Source organism: Cyprinus carpio, chromosome A20 (assembly GCF_018340385.1).
Source record: "Cyprinus carpio isolate SPL01 chromosome A20, ASM1834038v1, whole genome shotgun sequence".
NCBI classification, from domain to species: Eukaryota; Metazoa; Chordata; class Actinopteri; order Cypriniformes; family Cyprinidae; genus Cyprinus; species Cyprinus carpio.
The window spans coordinates 18600938-18623442 of record NC_056591.1 but is presented as its reverse complement, the minus strand read 5'-3'; the positions used below and the strand labels follow the sequence as shown (position 1 = coordinate 18623442).

The following is a 22505-nucleotide window of genomic DNA, read 5'->3' as shown; positions in this document are numbered from 1 at the left end:
ATGATAACTGAAATCCTGGATAAATATCTTTAATTATCAATAAAAAAATAACCAGATGAACACTTTTCATGCAAAGCCAAGAAAACATGAAAATGCAATTATTCCATCCTTAAAATTAACGGAGCAGGAAAAATGGTGGATTAATCAAATGTGCCAAGCAGCAAGCATAAATTATTTTCCCCTCCCAAATCCACATGAAAAATGTGCTTTCGTAACAGGATAACTGAGAGCCTCTGCAGTTTTTTCCCTCCATTATGTCCAATGTTGTTAGTAGAAACCAAAAATAATGTGATAAAACAAAAAATGAGTGTTTTCCCAGAGAAGTAAATGCATTGGCAAGTATACTGGAGAGAGAACTCTATAAAATGGGAGCTATGGCCAAAGGAGAATGGTGTACCTTTCTAACAAGCATTGATTTCATAATAAAAACAACTCACACAGAATACCTTCAATCATCTTGCACATAACAATAATACATTTTGCTTAAAGACCACCACAAACCGGTGTCCTGCATGTCAAATGATTTTCTCCAGGGAATATGATACATCTTGGTGAAAAGTGACGTGACATTCAGCCAGTATGGTGACCCATACTCAAAATCTTGCTCTGCATTTAACCCATCCAAAGTGCACACACACAGAGCAGTGAACACACACACACACACTGTGAACACACACCCGGAGCAGTGGGCAGCCATTTTATGCTGCGGCGCCCGGGGAGCAGTTGGGGGTTCGATGCCTCGCTCAAGGGCACCTAAGTCATGGTATTGAAGGTGGAGAGAGAACTGTACATGCACTCACCCCACCCACAATTCCTGCTGGCCCGAGACTCGAACTCACAACCCTTCGATTGGGAGTCCGACTCTCCAACCATTAGGCCACGACTTCCGTCAAATGACCCTCCCAAGACAAATGTAAAGATCCCCTTGAAGTCGGTGTCCTGCATGTCAAATGATTTTCTCCAGGGAATATGATACATCTTGGTTTGGATTCCTCTCTGCTTCAGTAAAGGTTCTTCAACATATACGGCCCTTCCAGTTCATAACCCATTTTTCTGTAGTAATTCCTTGTTCCAACACCTGAACCCAACATAAAACATGAACAATGACCAAAAATTCGAATTTGCGGAAAGAATATTCCTTTCAATGTTACATGCTCTAATGGAGGCACCATGGGGAATGTTATTTGGACCAAAAATATGCAAATTTGAGAAAACAAGAAAAATTATATTTATCAAAAGTAACAATAAAGACTTTAATAATGTTACAAGTTATTTATACTTTAAAAGATGCTGTCATTTTGACCTTTATATTAATTAATTAGTTAATAATTGTATCATCATGTTTTCCACAAAAATGTTTCATGGTTTATATTAAGCAGAACCAGACTGTTTTCAACACTGACAATAATATAAAATGCATATTAGAATAATTTCTGAAGAATCATGTGACACTGAATACTGGAGGAATAGCTGCTGAAAATTTGGCTTTGTCATCACAGTAATAACATTTACAAAAAAAAAAATAAAAATCAGAAAATAGTTATTTTAAATTGTAATATCAATGTATATCTTGATATTAATGAATTTGCTCTGATTAAAGGAAAAATAGGCAGGCAGATTCAAAATACTTAGAGCAAGAAAACCCCACTGTACTTCCAATATATTCTCCTGTTGTTTTTCTTTCTTTGTCAGACATGCGAGTACAAAAGTTATCACGCCCTCGCATTAAAGCATCAGAGCCAGAATAATATGAATACAGATTTTCATTTATTTTCCAATTGCTGTTATCTCCATCCTGCAGCTGATTTGGGGAGGTGCATGTCAAAATTTCGTATGCATTCTTTTCAAGCGAGGGCAAGAGCAGAACCAACAAAATCCATTCCGTTAACGCTGAGAATATTTTTGATACCTGAGATAACAGCCAATTTGCTCGAGCCGTGCTCATCCCTGGCTATTCTCTCGGCCTCCTCCATCAACATCATCCCAAAACCCTACAATGTACCCGAGGAGAAAAAGAACATATTAGAATGTGCATCAGTGAGACTATGTAAAATACATGAAAAGACAAAAGCATTAAAAAATAATAATAAAATAGTTAAAATCTGGGCAATTTACATAAATTTATATGCATCTCCACACCAGATTAATAGTTTTTCGATATATAATTTTAACCATTATTAATCAAAAAAATCATGTGTTCGTAATTTTTTCAGGTAACAGTAAAGTTACTTTGGCGTGTTTTACTGGCAGAAATAAGGCGTCTTTACCTGATGCTGAAACTTGCTGGGGTCTCGGCTGCTGACAGGGACCACGCTTCCATAGACATGCAGCTCCCGAACAATGGAAACGCCACCCTTCAACTCGGGCCGGAAGGACTGTGGTGAGCAGCGACGAAGACGCAGGAGACCAATTAAAATGTCCTGCTCGAGGTCCTCATAAGACAGGAAGGTCTCCCAGCCCCCATTCGCCACATAATCTCTGCGGATCAGCTCAACCTACAGGAAGCACAGATATAATTTCCTGTTGCTAACTGTACGAGCTTTAACAACAGGTTTCTGAAAACTGCTAACACCAAACATGAATAACCTGATATGGTCGAACTTTGTGATGAATCTCTTGTATGCCCACTTCCCTGGTTCGTACATCTCTACACTGCAAGAATCGACAACAGCTTGTACTTAATAGCCTTGAATCCATATAGCAAACAAACTAAATGAATGATAATTAAGGTTACCTCAGTGCCCATGTCTTTCATTCTGGCCAATGCCAGCTCTCTCAGATTCCCATGTTCCACCCCAGAGCTCACCAATGGCATTGGGATATCCCTGAAAGAAGCCAGAGATCATCAGCTTTCTTCAAAGTCATTTAAAAAATAAATGGTGGTCACACTATAATGAATATGGGCAACAGGAAATGCTTCTTTTTTGATTAAATAATAAATTCTATATGCATAATGCATTTTTATTGGTACAGGATGATACTGGATATTTAATTGTTAATGCTAATTACCTGCTTTTACCTTTGCCATAATTTAACACTAAATTAGTTAATTTTTAACAATTTTTTAAACGTATAAGCATATTCAGCTTGTATTGTATGCTGACAGGCTGTGTACTACTATTACACACTTGTGATTCAAAGTTTATTGATTCATTTCACCTGAAGTACTTAATGGATGAAACGTAACTGGAAAGTAACATCATTCACAAGTTCAAGAATTGGAGAACTGCTAAATAAAGTCTCTTGACCTCCGTCACCGATCTTGCTTACGTCTTCTACTTAAAATGTATTTGTGAGGGAATCTCTTATACCCTTGTCACTTTGAAAAGTTCAGGGGTCACGCAGCACACTCTGAAATGTAACCATTACAATCAAAGAGACAATGCCAGTGGTCATTTAATTGGTACTGTCCTACTTCCTGACACACTAATGAATCATTCAACTGGACACTTTAAAAAAAAAACAAATAATTCAAAACTAAAAACTAAACATAAACACCAAAAACAAAAAAAAAAAAAAAACTAAAACACACAAACAGAAAAATATAAATGATGGATTATTTGAGTCACAACTAGCCATGCGCTTCTGCTTACTCTAAGAGTCAAATGAAATGAGTTTTTGTGTGATATATTTACACTGAGTGTTTTTTTTATGTAGGGAGGGGAGCCTGCAAACAGTCTGATAAGTGAGAAGTGAGAGTCGGACGAGTCAGTAATGGGATTCCATTATCACTAAGCCACGCTCCTTTCCACCACACACTCGTCCTGAGATAGCGCAGACAGGTCCCCGTCTCGGAAGGTGAGGGAGGTGTGACGAAGAGCGAGCAAGCAAATACGCAAGTGGGAGGGGAAGAGGAGAGCACGAGCATCACAGAAAGCAGGTTAGGTGAGATAAACCGGCCGAGCGCTGCCGGTGGGTGACACAGGTGAGGTTGGGTGGGCACATGGTGGCGGAGGAGGAGAGCTGATAGCGGTGGGGTCAGAGACCACCTTCCACAGCCATTAATCTCCCTTTCTCATGCCTAATGGCTCTCTATCACGGAGATATCACAACAGTTGTATGAGTGACAATTTAATATACACTCAAACTTGTGCATGAAACAGATGTCAATAAAACGCTAAAGGAATTAATAGGCGGAATGGTAAAACAATGAGCCCATTATCGTCAAAAGAGCACAAAGTGCCGTGCTTTGAGTGGTTCCTTTCATTGTAATGAGAAAAAGCAACAACACTGGTCAGGAATATGAAGTGGAAAACAAAATGAATGCACTTTGTGCTGACAAACACACTGAACATTATTTTAGAAGGTACCTGGCCATGCTGACACAAATCTACAGACAGAAAAGAAGAGCTGCCTTGCTCCAAACTGCAGAAAATACAAAAAACAAAAAACTAAAATCTAAAAAAAATATAAAATATAACAAATATCAAAAATAAAAAAAAAAAAAATTAAAATTTACATTCCCAAATGTTCAAAGTTTTTAGTTTTTAGTGTTTTATTTTTTATTTATTTAGACAAAATAGTATAGAACTTTAATATTACAGATTTAGCGGTTAATTACTGTAACATGCAAATAACTCATCATGTAAGGCACAATTTTAATATAGGCAAATATTAGCCAAATTCTGAAAATCATCCATAACATAACAAAAATATCAGTGTTAGCCAGAATTTAAATATCAGCCATTTTTTGGTTATCTGCCATAACATAAAAATAATTCACCATCTTATCAGTATCAGCTAGAATTTTAATATCTGTAACTTATCGGTTATAGGTCATAACATAAAAATAATTCACCATCTTATCAGTATCAGCTAGAATTTTAATATCGGTAACTTATCGGTTATTGGCCATAACATAAAAATAATTCACCATCTTATCAGTATCAGCTAGAATTTTAATATCTGTAACTTATCGGTTATAGGTCATAACATGAAAATAACTAACCATCTTATCAGTACAAGTTAGAATTTTAATATCTGTAACTTATCGGTTATTGGCCATAACATAAAAATAACTGTCTTATCAGTATCAGCCAGAATTTTGATATCGGTAACTTATCGGTTATTGGCCATAACATAAAATATATAATTAATTATATAATTATATAATTATATATAATATATAATTATATAATTAATTATTATCTTATTGGTAATGGCCAGAATTATAATATTGAAATTTATCGATTAATAACCATAACATAATAATAATCTCTTATTTTAACTCTTATCAGTATCAGCAAGAACTTTAATACCGGTGCATCCCTAGCCTGAAGCCAGAGTAAAAAATAATGTCATGTCATGGCAAAATCTGTGCACAAATAATTGTTGAGCACAATCCTAAACCCTTTAGTGGCAACTTTCCTGAACTTTGATAAAAAGTTTATTTCACTATTAAGAGCTCTTGTAAAAAGAGACACACTGGTATGTGGTTACATTTTATTTCATCAGAATTCATGTCTCTAAATGTTTTTAGTACAAGAAACATTGACATTAAAAGTGGACAAAAATAAAAGTCACAAGTGTTAAAAAGGGAATATTTTTTAATAGATTGTTTGCACCTTTAGCCTCTAATTGCAATATTACAATTACAAATTGTGCAAATAAAGAGCAAAAAGGTATTGCTGTCCAAATATTTAGGAGCTGTCAGTTGATTGCAGCACTGTGGAGGCGAGTAAGAGCCTCCCAGAGGGAAATGAGGTAGGTGTAATGCGGGCTTGGTACAACAAATCTAAAAATCTAAGTGAAGACTTTTAGCTTCAGAGACACATGACTTCGGAGGCTCTAGAGACTGGATGATTGCAATAAAAAGTTAATGGTTCTCTTCTACAGTTAAGTGGCATTTATGTGACTGTTAATTCTAAATATTATTTATATAATTGCACTCAGTTAATCATGATGTTTCTTATGCAACATTAACGTCATTCACTTCATTCTAGGCTCTTCTGTTCTCCTAATGGGAAATAATCACCTGCTTTAAAAATCACTAAACTCATAAGATCGTGCACTGACAGCGTTTGCTTAAGAAATCATAGAAACCCGTTGGCACCTGGATTGTTCCCAGTTGGTGTTTAATACAGTCTTTCAGAGAGAAGCACTTTGAATGGGTTCCAGAGCGCAGTCACTGATTGGATCTCCATGCTTCGGTAATGAAACCCACCATAATGAATGCTCTATTCACTTCACATAATGAAGCCCCTGATAATGTGAACCAATGCGTCACAGCTGGACACTGACAGAGGGTATAAAAGAGCAGCCTGTCATGGCACATCCCTCCCTGATTCATTTACATTCACCCATCATTCCTGCTATGTAACAATTAGCTACTACATCCGATAAAAGCAGATTTTTCTTCAAGGTTATGTTACGTGTTCCTGTACTGTACATTTTGTGTATACCTCTGTTTGTCTCTTCGCATTGTAACCTAGGGCTGTGTGATATGGAAAACAATTTCATTTCGCTATTTATTTTTTTATTAAAACTTTTCTTAAGGAGAGACATTTAATTTCTCATTTCTTGTGCTAATACCTCTGGGAAGTCTGCATGATGATGACTACGGCTCAGTAGTTTCTGATACTTTAAGTGTCAAAGTTAATAGAGCACCCGACAGTAATATGGAAATTTTGGATATCCCAACAGCCATTTCACAGAAATGTTGATTAATTGAAGACCTTTCGTTGAGGAAAATGACATTTTGTAAACCATCTGCATAACCTGTGAGGTACAGAGATAAACTTGTGCATTTAAATAACCCTCTGCAGTTTTCTGTCTCTCAACTCCTCAGTTCATTTACATTAAAGGAGCTTACAGAATAAACAGTTGTATGTATGAGGACCTTAAATTACAAAGCACTACATCCCATAATCCTCCTGAAGCTTACGTTATTCTGTATTTTAAGAATTTAAATCCAAAAATGATTACTGAAGTGGCACTTTTGGAAGTTTTTTAGAATGAAAATTGTGTCATTATTTTCTCACCAGCATGACTTAATTTATTCAAGCAAACACCAAAGGAAACATTTGGCAGAATATTAAAACAATGCATTTCCAAAAATGGGAGGAAAAAAATATAATAATAATAATAATAAAAAATTGTGCTATATTACAAATCTTCTAATGGCTTTTTAAATAGCTTTGACATCCCACAGAAGAAAGTCACACCGGTTTAGAATAATGTGAGGTTAAATGATGTAAAAGAGGATAGAATGTTCATTCTTAGGTGAATGATCCCTTTAAGATTTGTATTCTACACCAAACATTAATTTTGCAATTAAAAAAAATGACTCCATAGTTGCGCTCATGCTTAATCATGTTGCCATTTTCACATTGTGTTTAGTGGCAGATTTTAGAGGTGAATGCAGAATTACACTGATCCATGAAGTACTCACTATAAACTGCTCCACATCTCTTTCCATGTTAGCAACATCATGTGAGGCATCATGTGAGCAACAACTTTAAAACCAGCATCCTTAGCAAGGTGGAAAGATTCACACACAGCCCGAACTAAAGAAACCAATAGGGACATTAAATTGTTCAAAAGTGACAGTAAAGACAATAAAAATGCTACAGAGGGTTTCTAAAGTTTTTGCAAAACAAAATTTAAATCACCAAAACTAATTTTGAATGGCCATATGGCTGGGTAAAAAAATATTCATTTTCTTATTATTTATGTTTTTAACAACGTCAAAATTTTAATCCAATTCAGACGGTCAAGGTGTAATAATATGTAAAATTTATTAAAAAGAATATAGAGAACAGAAACCACAAATCATAACTTGGAAATAAAGTTCTGGATAATAATAATAACAACCGTCAAATATAGAAAATGTAAATCCAATGTTAGTACATTTTTAATAACAATCAATTTATGATGGACTGAACCCAACCCAGTATTAATCAAAACATTAATACAATTGTAATTAAAACATAAACAATTATTCTGTTCGAATCAAAAGTACCAAAATATTAAGTATTAAAATTTAAAATATCAAAGTATCAGAGTATCAAAGTATCTGAATTTCAAGGTATCTGAATTTGAATAAAAACCTGTAAGAGTTCTAAGTCTGAGTCTAAGAGTTGTCGAGTGAAGCCAAAGAAGAGGAAGTGAGCTGAAAAGATAGAGAGACCAGAGTCTCAGAAAGTCAAAACCCTATTCTATTTTGCAGAGTCTATCTTATATACTGTTGTTCTAGACATAAGTCATCATCTGGCTATCACTAATAACACCTGACCTTTAAAAATAGTCTAATCAATGTCTCGATTTTGGACTTCTTCCTCTTTTAGATTCAAAGTATCATACTGATAATTCTAAGAAATATTGATACAAAAGAACAATACATGCAGTTCAACCTCATATGCAAAACAGACTCAGCTGACTACGCAGTTAGAAATACTGTGAAATTACATATGAAATATACCATAAAGTTTACCAAAAACATTTTTCAATATAAAAATGAAACCTGTTAATATATATATATATATGAGACAGATCCTTACCATGAAATATTAATTTTTAACTTTTGAAATGAAACTTATCATTATGAATAGAACACATTCTGAGTACGTGACTTCTTAGAATCTCTCAACAACACTTGGGTTTAATTTAAATACGTGGACTTCTTCTCAGAATCTCTATCACCACGTGGATTTCTTAGAATCTCCACACACCAATCCCCCACTCGAGTCTTATCAAAAGACTCGCCACAACCTTTTCCTTAAATCAAAACCAAAAAATACAGAGTAATTCAAAAGAAAAATACATGATGCATACATGAAAATATAGAAAATCAATAAAACAATTTCAGATAGATAGTACTGTAGATACCTCTCTAACCCCAGCTACCTTAAAATTAACAAAGATCTTCACCAAGATGGCCAGACGAGAACTCCTAAGGAAATTCGACCCCTGGCGTCCCCTGGACTTTTGCTGGGTTGAGGACTTACCACAGCCTTCCATCTTTCCCAACTCTAAACTCTATCATCGTTCTTTCTCTTCTTTGCCCTTGGGAGATAGTAGTTGAAGATATTTGTCCTTATGGTACCATGTCGTTAATTTCCAAACTTTCGTTGATCGTTTTCAACATCTCATACCTTCCCTTACCCTTCACCTGCAAGGTATAGATTTCCTCATCACTACTGGTATAAATGGGAGAATAAGAATCTCTTTGATCAACAATCTTTTAAGGCATCTTAATGTAGGAATTTGTAAATCTATATATATCTATCAGCTGGTAGACTTTAGCAGAGGTCTCTCAGATGGCGTAGAATTAGTTAACGAGTAATGTTATGATGATGCGATGAAACACTGATGTCCAGCCACGAGCACAGCAACCACTCCCAGAATGTCAATGAGCTGCACTGTTGCAGAAGTCACATCAAAGAGTCACCCTTAGAACCAGTCGTGTGTGGTAAATATTTGCAGAATATTTCTGTGACAGCATGCACTCGCACCTATTAGAGATATAGAATAGTAGGAGCAGAAATGTTTGGATAAAAACACAACAAAAACATACACAACGACACATAGACAACCAAACAGGACAACACCAATACACACAAACATAAACACCATGGTTTTCAGTCTCTCTTTTTTTTTATTTTTTTTTTTTTATTATTATTAACACAACAGGTCCGGATGGAATCATAGTTGAGAACCTAAAGAGAGGAAACAATTAGTCATTGTTCTTCCTTAGCAGCCATTCCTCGGATATAAAATACTGCACCTGTTGGACTAAATCACATTAGAAAGATAATTAGTATCAGCAAGCGGCGACAGAGGCTTCACTTGTGCAAGATGCATCCATCGAGTCAGCCCTGGCTCGATTTCAACAAGAAGAAATGTTGGAGTAGTCAACAACACCAAATAAGGACCCTCATACCTGGAGGACATTGGTCCTAAGTTCCCTATTTTTTGTATCATTACCTCATCCCCCACTTGTACGGGGTTTTTAGCCTTTACATTGAATATAGTGTTTTTAAGATCTCCAGCATGTTGAGCACTGAGGGCACTGAAATGGGCATTCTTCAATGCGCACGTGAGTACTTTAAGATACTCCTATAAAGTGTCCTTCAATGGACCCGAAGGACCTGAGCGCAACAACAGAGCTTTAGGGGAAGGTACAGTTAAAACCCAAAGACCTTTTTAGAAAGAAATTTGACTTATTTGTATTTTTCTTTTTATATGTCTTATACAACTATGATGAATTTTGATTAATTTGTTATATCGTAAAATAAATTAATTGCCATAAACATATATATGTATTATTCTCTGGAAGCCGGGCTAAATGAATAATCGCTGTTATTGCATTCCTGACATAGGTCAGACCCTCAGTCACCTCACAGATACCAAATACAGACATTACTTATAACCTAAATCCCAGTAAAGATACCCCTATTTTATGAAAACCTATCATTCCCGAACCATGGTGCAATGAGAGGGACTGAAAATCCAATATACCCTTTCAGAGCATCTGGAAAAATACCCATGATCAGAAGGTAACGAAATAAAGTCCAATTGTAAATGTGTGAATGGTCCTCGCGGGAGAGGAGTGTGACCATTTGGGATTTTACCTTTTCCAAATTATAGCTTCGTTTTGCAAACAGTGGATACATCTGGACAGTCTATCCTTCACAGTTTGTAACATCTCTGACCAAAACCATGTTTGTTGTAACATAGCATGTGTTTTCTGAACCCCTTGGTGTGCAATGCTGTGGTACAAATCAATTAGTTCAGTTTGATATCCGCTAGGCGGAACGACTTTTCATTCAGAGCATAAACCCCTTCTTCAGTTAAGGTAGCTCCTAATTTCTGACACATTTCACGATCCTCAGTTGTGTACAATTTAGATAAAGTTTTGGAACCCGTGCAGTCAGGATGAACAGGGAAAATAACAGCTACTTCCTCAAGTGCCACACCCTTTGCAGCTTCTCTCGCAGCCTTACCAGCTTGAGAGTTTCCTTTTGCCAACCAATCATTGAATGTACTGTGACCTGTGACTTTACATACCGCGACACTGTTTGGTGGAATTTCCTCACACGTGTCAAGAATTTCTTTAATCACTGTTTGATGACTTATTGGAGTACCCGCTGTGGTCAAATAACCACGATGTTTCCAAACAGGGCCATAACTCTGCACTACATGGTGGCTGTATGCACTATCAGTAAAAATATTTACATTAGTGGAGCTATTTTCACCTGCAGTTAGTTTAAGAGCCAGATTTAAGGCAGCTTTCAAAGCATGCAATTCAGCTATCTGAGCACTTCCTCCCCGAAGCGACCCCTCAGCCAAGACCTCGCCCGTCTTCCCCTCTACTACCGCCCAGCCCGCATAGCACGTGTCACCCTCGTAGAAACTGCTGCCATCCACGAACATGTCCAGAGAATCTGAAAACGGTTCATCTCTGACAAAATGTCCCCTGTCACAAATAATTACCTCGGCGCAGTCATGTGCACTCCCCTCATTCTCCATTAGGGAGGCAGGATTTGTCCAGTTGTCTGCAACAACAGTGAGCTGAGGGTTCATGAGAACAGTTTCCCATTTTGCATGTCGTTGATTTGAAATCGACTTTATTTTTGTCTCTGTGAGCAGGCGTAGAAACCGATGTGGAGAGTGAAGGATCATCTGATTGTAACCGACTATGGGCTCAGTGATCTACAACGCCCACTCAGCACAGTCCAAGGTCATCAAACACGGCATCTGTCCATTCATGGAAGAAGGAATCAAAGTTGAATAATACCCAACAATGCCATAACTTCTGTCACCTTTACATTGTCCCAGCACACAGTTATAAGCACTTGGGCCAACATGTGTCCATACATGGAATGTCTTTGTCATGTCGGGGGGATATAACGCGGGAGAGGAGAGTAAAGGACTCAGCCATGTCTGCTGTCCACTCCAAAGGCGAAGCACCCGGAAGGCCTCCTTTAAGAGCCTCTGTTAGAGTTTTAGCCAAATCAGAAAAATCTGGGATATACATCTGATTAAAATTAAATAGCCCCATTAATGATCTTAAACCAGTAACTGTGGTTGGCTTATTTAATTGAGTGATGGCTATGACCCGGTCTGGAAGAAGTCTCTTTCCCTCACGACCTATACTTTGACCTAAAAAATGTAACTTCCGATTGAAACAATTGCAACTTTTGTTTGTTTAAGAGGAAACCCGCCTCTTGGAGTATTTTCAACAACCGAGTGAGTACACTCAAGTGTTGTGCTTTGTCTAGAGATGCGAGAAGAATGTCGTCACAATATTGAAAGGCAAATCTGTATTGATCTTCTTCTCTGATAGGACAAGACCAAAAACCATTGGTTATGTCTACTGCGCTAAAATAGCAATGGTTTGGAGAAATGTCATTGAGGATGGTTGACGGTTAGCAACAATAGGAATTATTTTAGGAGTCACAGCATTCAATGCGGTGTAGTCTATAGTTAACCTATAGCTACCATCTGGCTTTTTTTTTATTTTATTTATTTTTTTTCACACAGGCTGCATAGGTAAGTTCATTGAGGAAGTACACCTTACCAAAATCCCTGATTCCTGAAGCTGGTTCACAATTTCCTGTGCAACTCACTCTGTTTCTCTCCGAAGAGGATACTGGAATACTGGAGGATGTATAGGACCTAAAACATTCAAAGGTTCAATCCTGCAAAGACCAAAATCAAGTTTAGAAGTTGACCACAAATTTGGAAATTTCTCAGCGCAATATTGTATCACTGAGGAATCAGTAGACTCCTTTTCATTAGCTGTGATAGCTCCAAGGCTTAATTTAGGAATTCCAGTTTTATTAAACACTGGTATGGAAATTAGTAAATGCTGACTAATTAATTGACCCCTAGTCAGCAAAACATCTGCTTCCAATTTACTCAGTATATCCATTCCCATTACCATGCCAACTTGGCTTTCTCCAACCCAGAATTGCACCCAAAAAGGCTGTTCAAATGGATATATTATTAGAGAAATCAATAGAGACTGTGTGAAAAGACTGCGACCAGATATACCTTGAAGATGCATTTGTTTGTTTAAGGCAAATTAATATCAGTTACCGAGACGCAGACCCAGGGGCCCAAAAGAATGTAGCTATCCTGGCTTCCTAGGTTAGAATGTAAAAATGGACGAGGGTCTTCGTGCTCATATAAAATGAAGGCCACTATGTGTCAGTCTGTATTCTCAAAAGCTCTTGTCAGTTTTTCAACCTGCTTCCAGGTCAGCACCCTGCTTCTCTGCACCAGGGTTATTTTTAAGCACAATCTCGAGGAAGTGGTTTTGGTGTCTGCTGTTGTTGAAAAGAGGAACTAGGCTTTCTGAAAGCTCTAAATTTCGATCAGGGCACCTGTTTGCGTAGTGACCATCACGCTGGCAATGATAACAGCGAAATGCTGGAGCAGAGGTCTGACCAACTGCAGCAACTAGTCCCTTCTTTTGTTGTTCCACGATGTCTTGAGCCCGTGTCCCCCATGCAACAAAAGAAGATCAGTCAATAATTGTTGACAGAGAAGAATGAAACAACTGTGTAAATTTAGCATTCATATTTAACTGCGCAGTATGGAGCATGATTGGAGAATCTAAGTCAGGCCCCCATCGTGCGGCCACAAATTCTTTCAGTGCCTTTGTGAATCACTCAGAGTAATCAACAAATGGTTCATTAGGACCCTGCCTAATCATTGTCACATTAGTGAAAGTTTGAATTCCATTTCCAATTATACGCTGTACTTCAGTACGCAGCACTCTGTACTGAGTTGCGTAATCATCTTCATTCGCTGGTGGCTGTAAAGGAGGGGTGAGATGATCTGTCCCGTGTATGTAGACGGGCAGACTTGCTCCCAAATTGAATACGGATCTTTTATCTTTTACTGCTAGGCGGTTGGCTCTTGCCATTACCCACAAACGATCCCAAAATTCAGAATTGGTACTGGTACTGTTATATTTCATGAGTGGCAGTATATTTACAATACTAGTCAAATCTCGCACACCCATAGATCGATAAACCCCCACTTGACCAGCCGCTGTCGATTCCTGATCAATTTCACTATAGCGGGGTAGTTTTGGACGCAGTTTCACATACTCGCCCCACTCATCCTCAGTTTCCTCCAGGTGCCCAGGAGAAATAGCTGCAACCTGTATACTACCGTTTTCAGAAACATTCGTCACATGTCTCCCTGCCTTGGCAATCGCTGCTTTCAGTTTTGAAGCATATTCCTGCCAGCTATAAATATCATCGATTTTAGGAACTCTCCCTGTATCTGCTCTTGGTTCCTTAGTTACAATGTCTAATAAATCTCACATATCTTGCGTAGCATCTCTAGTGGCTTGTGCCAGTTTATCCACATAAACTATTCTTCCATTGCGATATGTTAAAATACCTTTTGCTTGCACAATCCTCAAACAACACAAAACTTGTGCATATTTCTTTTGTTTCTTAGGATCATTATCTTATTATCTTCCTTCATCACCCCGAATTCACACTGCCTACAGACCCCATATTTCTTGCCATTTTCTCTTTATTCATCTTTTCTGTTTAATCTTTTCTTTATTTCCGATGCCTAACATCGCTACTTGAGCAGTGAGAGTTTCGTTAAGAGCTCCTTTTACATACACATGAGCCATTACTTTGTGTGTTGACACCCCCAACAAAGAAAAAGTTTTATTCAATTCAGATACACTCAATTAAATACACTTAATTAAATTCACTTAATTAAATTCACTTAATTAGATTGTTAAATTTGGTGTTCTCTTTACTCTTAATTTGTTTAATTTGATCAGCCGTCTGACAGTTATAACAATTATACAAAATTGAAAGCCAGTCACAATGTGGTATTCTGCCACAGTCAAACAATTGTCAAAATATATGGATTTAGAATTTAGTCGCAAGGTGGAATTCTGCCAGTGTCAAGACTGCCGAGTCCATCCCAGAGCCTATATCAAAACAGAGAATCGACATACAGATCTGACCAGCACGCTGCAGTAACCCCTGACAGCGCGTGTCTCAAAAACTGTTGCGCTTCAGTAAACCCTGAAAGCGCCCGCAATACACCTCCGGTAAACCCCGCAAAGTGTACTTGCTACGCAGAATTATCTACACTGTCGGTAAACCCCTTCAGTGAACAACACATTTAATGCCGCAAATCGCCGTTCTCAAACACAGAGCGCGCGCTCATTCCTCACACACGGTTAAACCACCGTACCGCCCCAAATTCGTTCTCTTGCTGCAGTCAAGAAAAATGAACGAAATGGGTCCGCAGATATAGCTCTTAGACTCGGCAGGTTTGCACAACAGAAGCCCATAAAGAGAATTAGATGAGCAACTCACCTCTCTTTATCTTTCCTTGCGATGCATCAAATATACTTCAAGGATCGATCAGTATCCCAGCGGTGCCTCCATTAACTGATGCAAAATTTAATCCAATTCAGACGGTCAAGGTGTAATAATATGTAAAATTTATTAAAAAGAATATAGAGAACAGAAACCACAAATCATAACTTGGAAATAAAGTTCTGGATAATAATAATAACAACCTTCAAATATAGAAAATGTAAATCCAATGTTAGTACATTTTTAATAACAATCAATTTATGATGGATTGAACCCAACCAGTATTAATCAAAACATTAATACAATTGTAATTAAAACATAAAAAATTATTCTGTTCGAATCAAAAGTACCAAAATATTAAGTATTAAAATAATATTAAAATATCAAAGTATCAGAGTATCAAAGTATCTGAATTTCAAGGTATCTGAATTTGAATAAAAACCTGTAAGAGTTCTAACTCTGAGTCTAAGAGTTGTCGAGTGAAGCCAAAGAAGAGGAAGTGAGCTGAAAAGATAGAGAGACCAGAGTCTCAGAAAGTCAAAACCCTATTCTATTTTGCAGAGTCTATCTTATATACTGTTGTTCTAGACATAAGTCATCATCTGGCTATCACTAATAACACCTAACCCTTTAAAAATAGTCTAGTCAATGTCTCGATTTTGGACTTCTTCCTCTTTTAGATTCAAAGTATCATACTGATAATTCTAAGAAATATTGATACAAAAGAACAATACATGCAGTTCAACTTCATATGCAAAACAGACTCAGCTGACTACGCAGTTAGAAATACTGTGAAATTACATATGAAATATACCATAAAGTTTACCAAAAACATTTTTTAATATAAAATGAAAACCTGTTAATATATATATATATGAGACAGATCCTTACCATGAAATATTAATTTTTAACTTTTGAAATGAAACTTATCATTATGAATAGAACACATTCTGAGTACGTGACTTCTTAGAATCTCTCAACAACACTTGGGTTTAATTTAAATACGTGGCACATCCTCATAAACACTCTGTACGCCGATCTCAAGTCTGGTGCAACCGTAGGCCAGCATGTCACTTTAGTGTCTCTTTAGGCAGTAGTCCGGTCTGGTCTCAATCGTGTTACTGCGTTCAGAGTATCTGGGGAAAAAAAATATAAACTCAGAAATTCTGATACTATCTTATATATGCATGTATCTTGTTCAATTTTTAAAGAAATTAATAGGGACATTAAATTGTTCAAAAGTGACAGTAAAGACAATAAAAATGCTACAGAGGGTTTCTACTTAAAATAAATGCTGCTTTTTATTTTTTCATTAATTGTAATAATCCAGTGAGATTTTTGTATGCACAAGGAGTCTGACAGCAGCCAGTGCTCCACACAGAGATCTGATCTCATCATCATCCAGTCCATCTGGAATGACATGAAGAAACAGAACAAACTGAGACAAACTAAACCCAGAAGAACTGTGGCAACATCTCCAAGATGCTTTAAGAAACCTACCTGCTACACTACTGTTAAAAGTTGTAGGCACTTGTGTAAAAATGCTGTAAAATTAGTATGTTGGTCAAAATAATGTCATAAATAGATTTTCTTTATCAGTTAACTTCTATTAACTAAATTAAATCAACATTTGGTCTGAATATCATTTGCGTTTAAAGCAGCTTTTGCCCTAGGTGCACTTGCACATAGTCTTCCAGGTAGCTTTGCAGGTAGGTTTCTTAAAGCATCTTGGAGATGTTTCCACAGTTCTTCTGGGTTTAGTTTGTCTCAGTTTGTTCTGTTTCTTCATGTCATTCCAGGCGGACTGGATGATGATGAGATCAGATCTCTGTGTGGAGCACTGGCTGCTGTTAGACTCCTTGTGCAAACAAAAATCTCACTGGATTATTACAAGTAATGGCAAAATGAATGTTTGAAAATGTAAACTGATATTTCCTACTGACACACTAAAGCAAAAGATAGAAATAACTGACTTAAAACCATTTTTTGGCTAGTGAAAATACTTGTGTTATAATAATTTTGGCCACCACTGCAAATATATATGTATGCATGCATGTATGCAAAAAAAACAAAAACTCTGTGTGTGTGTGTGTGTGTGTGTAATGTCTGATTGGACTACAAAACAAACAAAAACTCTTTTAAAATGGCTTTTTTTAAAAGACTTCTGAATAAAATTAAAAAATCCTATTATAAAAATCCTATATAAAAATTCCTATTACAGTTTCTGATGATAATATAAAAACGATTATATGACTGAGCTGGTTTCAATTGGCCAACTGTACTGGCTTGCATCAATAAAATAACAATTCTGAAATGCATGGTTTTTGGCTTCCTGTCACGCCTGACATTGTTCTGAAGTCTTAATGGATGTTTAATAGCCCAAAAACTCTTTCTGTCCATTTAGCTCCTGTTTCTTTCTCCAGTTTTAGACAATGTAGTTATGAAACCAACAGAGCATTTCTCATTTGTTTTTAATTCTCTTTATTTCTCTCTCCCTAACACACTCACACACACACCCTCTGCTGAGATAAGCAATGTGCCTGAAATCGAACTGTTGTCTCGCCAATCTCTGGCTGATTAGCCGCCGGAACAATTATGGCAATCGTGTCATCTTAACAAACCCGCTGATAAGCTGTGGTGTGCCGATAATCCTGTGGACCTCTGCCTACGTGCACACACACACACAAACACACATGCACACTCTCTCTTATCAAGAAAATAAATAACACAAAAACACAGTAATAAACTAACAGCGCCCTGCAGTGGCAGTCTATCTTACAATCATCCCCTTTGCCTTTCATTCTAACTTCAAAACGTCTGTTTTCCTCAGGGAGCTGATGTCACCAGGGTGGTCAACAGCATCTTAGTCACCACTTGTTCAAAACTTATGCAAAAAACGTTTTTGAAAAGATATCAAATCTTATCAAACAAAAAGATATACTTTTTAAAAAAATTTGTTTGGTGAGGTTAGTTGCACAGAAATCACATACGTCACATACATATTTAAACTGTCTTAGGCTAATGGTCAAAGTGAAAAGATTTGCTTTGTTAGACATAAATGTGCAAGTTAATGCCAACTAAACTGTTAAATTACATATCAGGAGATGTGACTAATAACACACTTTATCTTGTCATCATCATTTAAGCAAAGAACCAAAATGCCACATTCTGTCTTATTGTTCTGTGACTAGGCAGAAAGCAGAGCCAATGCAGCTGCTCTGATAGTTGAAGACCGGTCCAAAAGCCTCCCAACACTGCCATGCAACCAAATTTGCTCACCAGGAGGTTTTTGGCACAATATTTTAACTGATCCAAGGCCTGCATTTTTTCATTTTGCTTATACTGACTATTATCCAACACCAAAAACACTGGTCCCAGGTCAGAGCTTATTAACTAGTGATTTTCCCCAGACACACATAAGACAACACAGCTGCTCCATCCCCTTTGCTTTTATCTAACTCTTGTAATTTAATTCCTACACTTATCGACTGATCTTGAACCAGTTGTGTAATGGGTTAAAAACAAGTACATTCATGCACAATTACTTCTGAAGAAAATGTTAGTAGGCATTCATGATCCTGGTCACATAAGTCTCTGGTCAATATAATTAATTTTAGTATGTTCAATTTATCTGTATTAGTTGATATTGTATGTATGTATATATGTGTGTGTGTGTATGTATGTATGTATGTATGTATACTGGATATTTATCACCCAGTTTTTACATTTAGACTGCCTTTGTCATCATCAAATGCTCACTAATAATTTATTAAGACTGTTAAATGCACCCATTTGTAACCAAGAAATATTCTATTTCTGATTAATGTTTCTGATTTATATTACTTTTCTGTAATTTTTTTTATGTACACAGGGTTATAAAAACTGTTCTGTGTATGGTTGTGTAAGGCCAATAAATTTGAATATTATGATTTTGTGAAGCCTACATTTTACATTTTTATTAAAATTTCAAGCAACATTTGATGATATATAACTGAAATTAGTCCAATTAATTATTACAAAGACAAGCAAAATCGTGCCACAAAGGATTTTGTCTTTCCTAAGGCACCCACATATTCTATTTCTTATTTGTTATTTTTTTATATATATATATTTCTTTATTTATGATGTTTTTATCTTTTGTGTTCATTTTATGCACAGGGTTATAAAAAAAATTCCATTGACTACATGTCGTACTGCGAATCTTTGTGTGTTTCCAGTAAAATTTAAGTGATGCCTAAATTCACTTAATTAATACTTTCAGTTTTTAGTGTTATATTTTTAATTTAAACAAAATCGTACAGAATTTTAATATCAGCTCTAATACACACACACAAACACATATATGTATATACACATTTTAAACTTAATTTCAAGCAATATTTGATGATACATATACAAACTAATTCTTAGAAAGACAACCCCATTATGCCACAGAGAATGTTGTCACCGACTGGTGATGGACTGTTCCTTGCCCTCACCTGGTGCTAAGAAATTTGTGCCATGAAACTCATAATTAAGGGTGGCCTGATTCTATCAGTCATAGACAAGTTTATTATGTGGCGCTGGTACCTGACAGCTTCAGTGACGTTGTTGGACGTGTGTCCTGACAGCGCGTCGTGGAGGTTACGGATGAAATAGTCCCTGTACTCCTCCGGCAGAGCCATGAATGTGCCTCCCATCACAATGAACTCCACTTTATCCACACTGTGACCCAGCTGCTTAAGCTAGATGTGCAAACACAGCAGCATAATGACATTAACACCATCTTATGAGTGGAAAATATGAGAGGATCATCAACTTTGCAGATGTACACAGTAAAATCAAAACCATTAAGTAGCTTATGATCCATTATGATTTTAACTGTACAATGCCAAAAATGCTGCTTATGAATATTAACAGTGAAGATGACTCACCTGTTCTACTCGGTGCCTAGTCTGGAGGTAGGGATCGTATCATGCACGGATGGCTCTCATTGACGTGGGCTGGGTAAGAATAGACAATCAAAATGAAGTGTATGGCATAACATCAGTGCAAAACTCATAAAAACGTGTGATAGCATGGCAGTGGGATACAGAAGGATAATTACCTCATATCCTGTGTAAGACTGTGTGGAATATTCAAAATCCGAGTCCGGACCCCCAGGGCAGTAGCTGTTTGAGCAAATGAAAACAAATACATGCTACACCTACATCAAACCTGAGACCAGATTTATCATTATATTTTGCTCCTAAAAGCTTTTCCACCGACTGATACACAATGCTAATTGCTTAAACCAGATGCAAGTCCACAGGGAATATGTACTGTAAAAGGTTAATGCTGTTCTATAGGATGAATAGTTTGTGCTGTAGAATTAGTCATTTGTATAAAAACATGGGCTGAATGAATAAATGTACACTACTGTTCACAAGTTTAGGGTCGGTCAGAATTTTTAATGTCTTTTAAATAAAACATACAGTAAAACAGTAATAGCAGGAAATATTATTACAATTTAAAATGTTCTCTATTTTAACAAATTAATAATTAAAACAAAACTAAAATACAAATGTAACATAATATTTCAGAAATCATATTTATTAATGATAGCAAACCTAAGTTTTCAATGTGACATGATCTTTCAGAAATCATTCTAATATGATCTGGTGCTCAAGAAACATTTGTTAACATTATCAGTGGTGAAAGCAGTTCACCTGATTAATCTTTGTGGAAACTTTGATTTAAAAAAAAAACAATTTTTTTTTTAGTTTTTAATGAAACGTTAAAAGTTAAAAAAGTTAGAAATAAGTTATAAAGAACATTTATTTGAAATAAAAGTACTTTACAACATTATAAATGCCTTACTCTCACTTCTGATCCATTTAATGCATTCTTCCTCAATAAAAGTATTAATTTCTTTAAAAAAAAAATAATAATAATAATTTTACCGACCCCATACTTTTGAATGGTAGTGAAACGGAAATCAAGGACACTTTATTTCAGTCATACTCACACACAGATGTTGCCTGTGAAACTGATGTGTGGGCAGCGATGAGGCTTGCACATCACAGCGACAACAGCAATCTACAAAGAAATATTAAATCAAAGTCTGTGCAGCTGTTTAATTTCTACATTATGATATCTTTACACCACCCCAATACAAATAGCAAATGACCAACAAGCCATCCTTACCCCACTAGCAGTACGTATGGGTTTGGCTTTAAGTTTGGGTACCAAGGCTCTTCGGTAGTGAGGCGGCACTGCAGCAATGATGTCCACCAGCCGTGGCTGTGCAGAGAGACCATATTTGGCTGATGTCTTCGTCTTGACTCTATAAAAACACCAGCTCTCTTAGTTTACCATTTTCCAGTGAGAAAACAGTGTTTTAGAAACTTAAAAATGCACTGACTTGTTAAGGTTAACATCTTTTCCCTGTTCATGGGCCAACTGCTTGATGACATCTGCGATTGTCATCATCATCAGTTCTGCACGGCTCAAGTCAACTGATAAGGACACAGACAGATAATGTAAGAGAAACACTGGCTTCTACGCATAATGTTTCTCAGCAGAATGCAGGTACTGTTAAGGACTAATTAAAGGCCAGAACTAGTTACTCTGGATGCACTGACAGCTTTGATTGTTCAGACTTTTTATCATAAACTTACATTTAACCCAAAATGCTTTCCAAACATATATCCTGACAGATACTTTTGTTGTACTTTGGAAGTAAAAAGAAAACATTAGAGGCTACCTTCCAGATTAATGTTTCCTTAACAAAACATATCCACAAAAAACAAAAACAAACAAAAATACAATAACAAATTACATAAAATATAAAAACTATAATAACTAATAATTAACACATAACAAAAAACAACTTACAGATCACATTCCGTATTCATAACAACATGCAGCTAACAGAACACGTTCTGTATAAAATTAGCAAATAATTACTCTTCTTTTTCGGTTTTCCCATCTTGGAAACAAGCTACAAATAGTCCAACTTGTATTTAGTTATACTGTATCATCAAGCTACGGATAAAAATAAAAATGTCAACATCACTGAACATGCAGCACTCTTCCATAAAGCGATTGCGGTGTCGTAAAGCAAAACAAGTAGTACAGTTGTCGTAAAGTTGTCACGCATTTTGCTACAGCAGTTCTGGAGGACCTCGAGTGTTCAGAGTCTTCAGACAATTTGTAACAGAGACATTTTGCCTCACA

The 22505-nt window shown here is 36.5% G+C and overlaps 1 pseudogene; it reads right to left on the bottom strand.

The window, feature by feature from the left end:
• Positions 1 to 918: 918 nt before the first annotated feature.
• On the bottom strand, positions 919 to 22373 carry LOC109105221 (annotated as a pseudogene).
• Between the last annotated feature and the right edge of the window lie 132 nt (positions 22374 to 22505).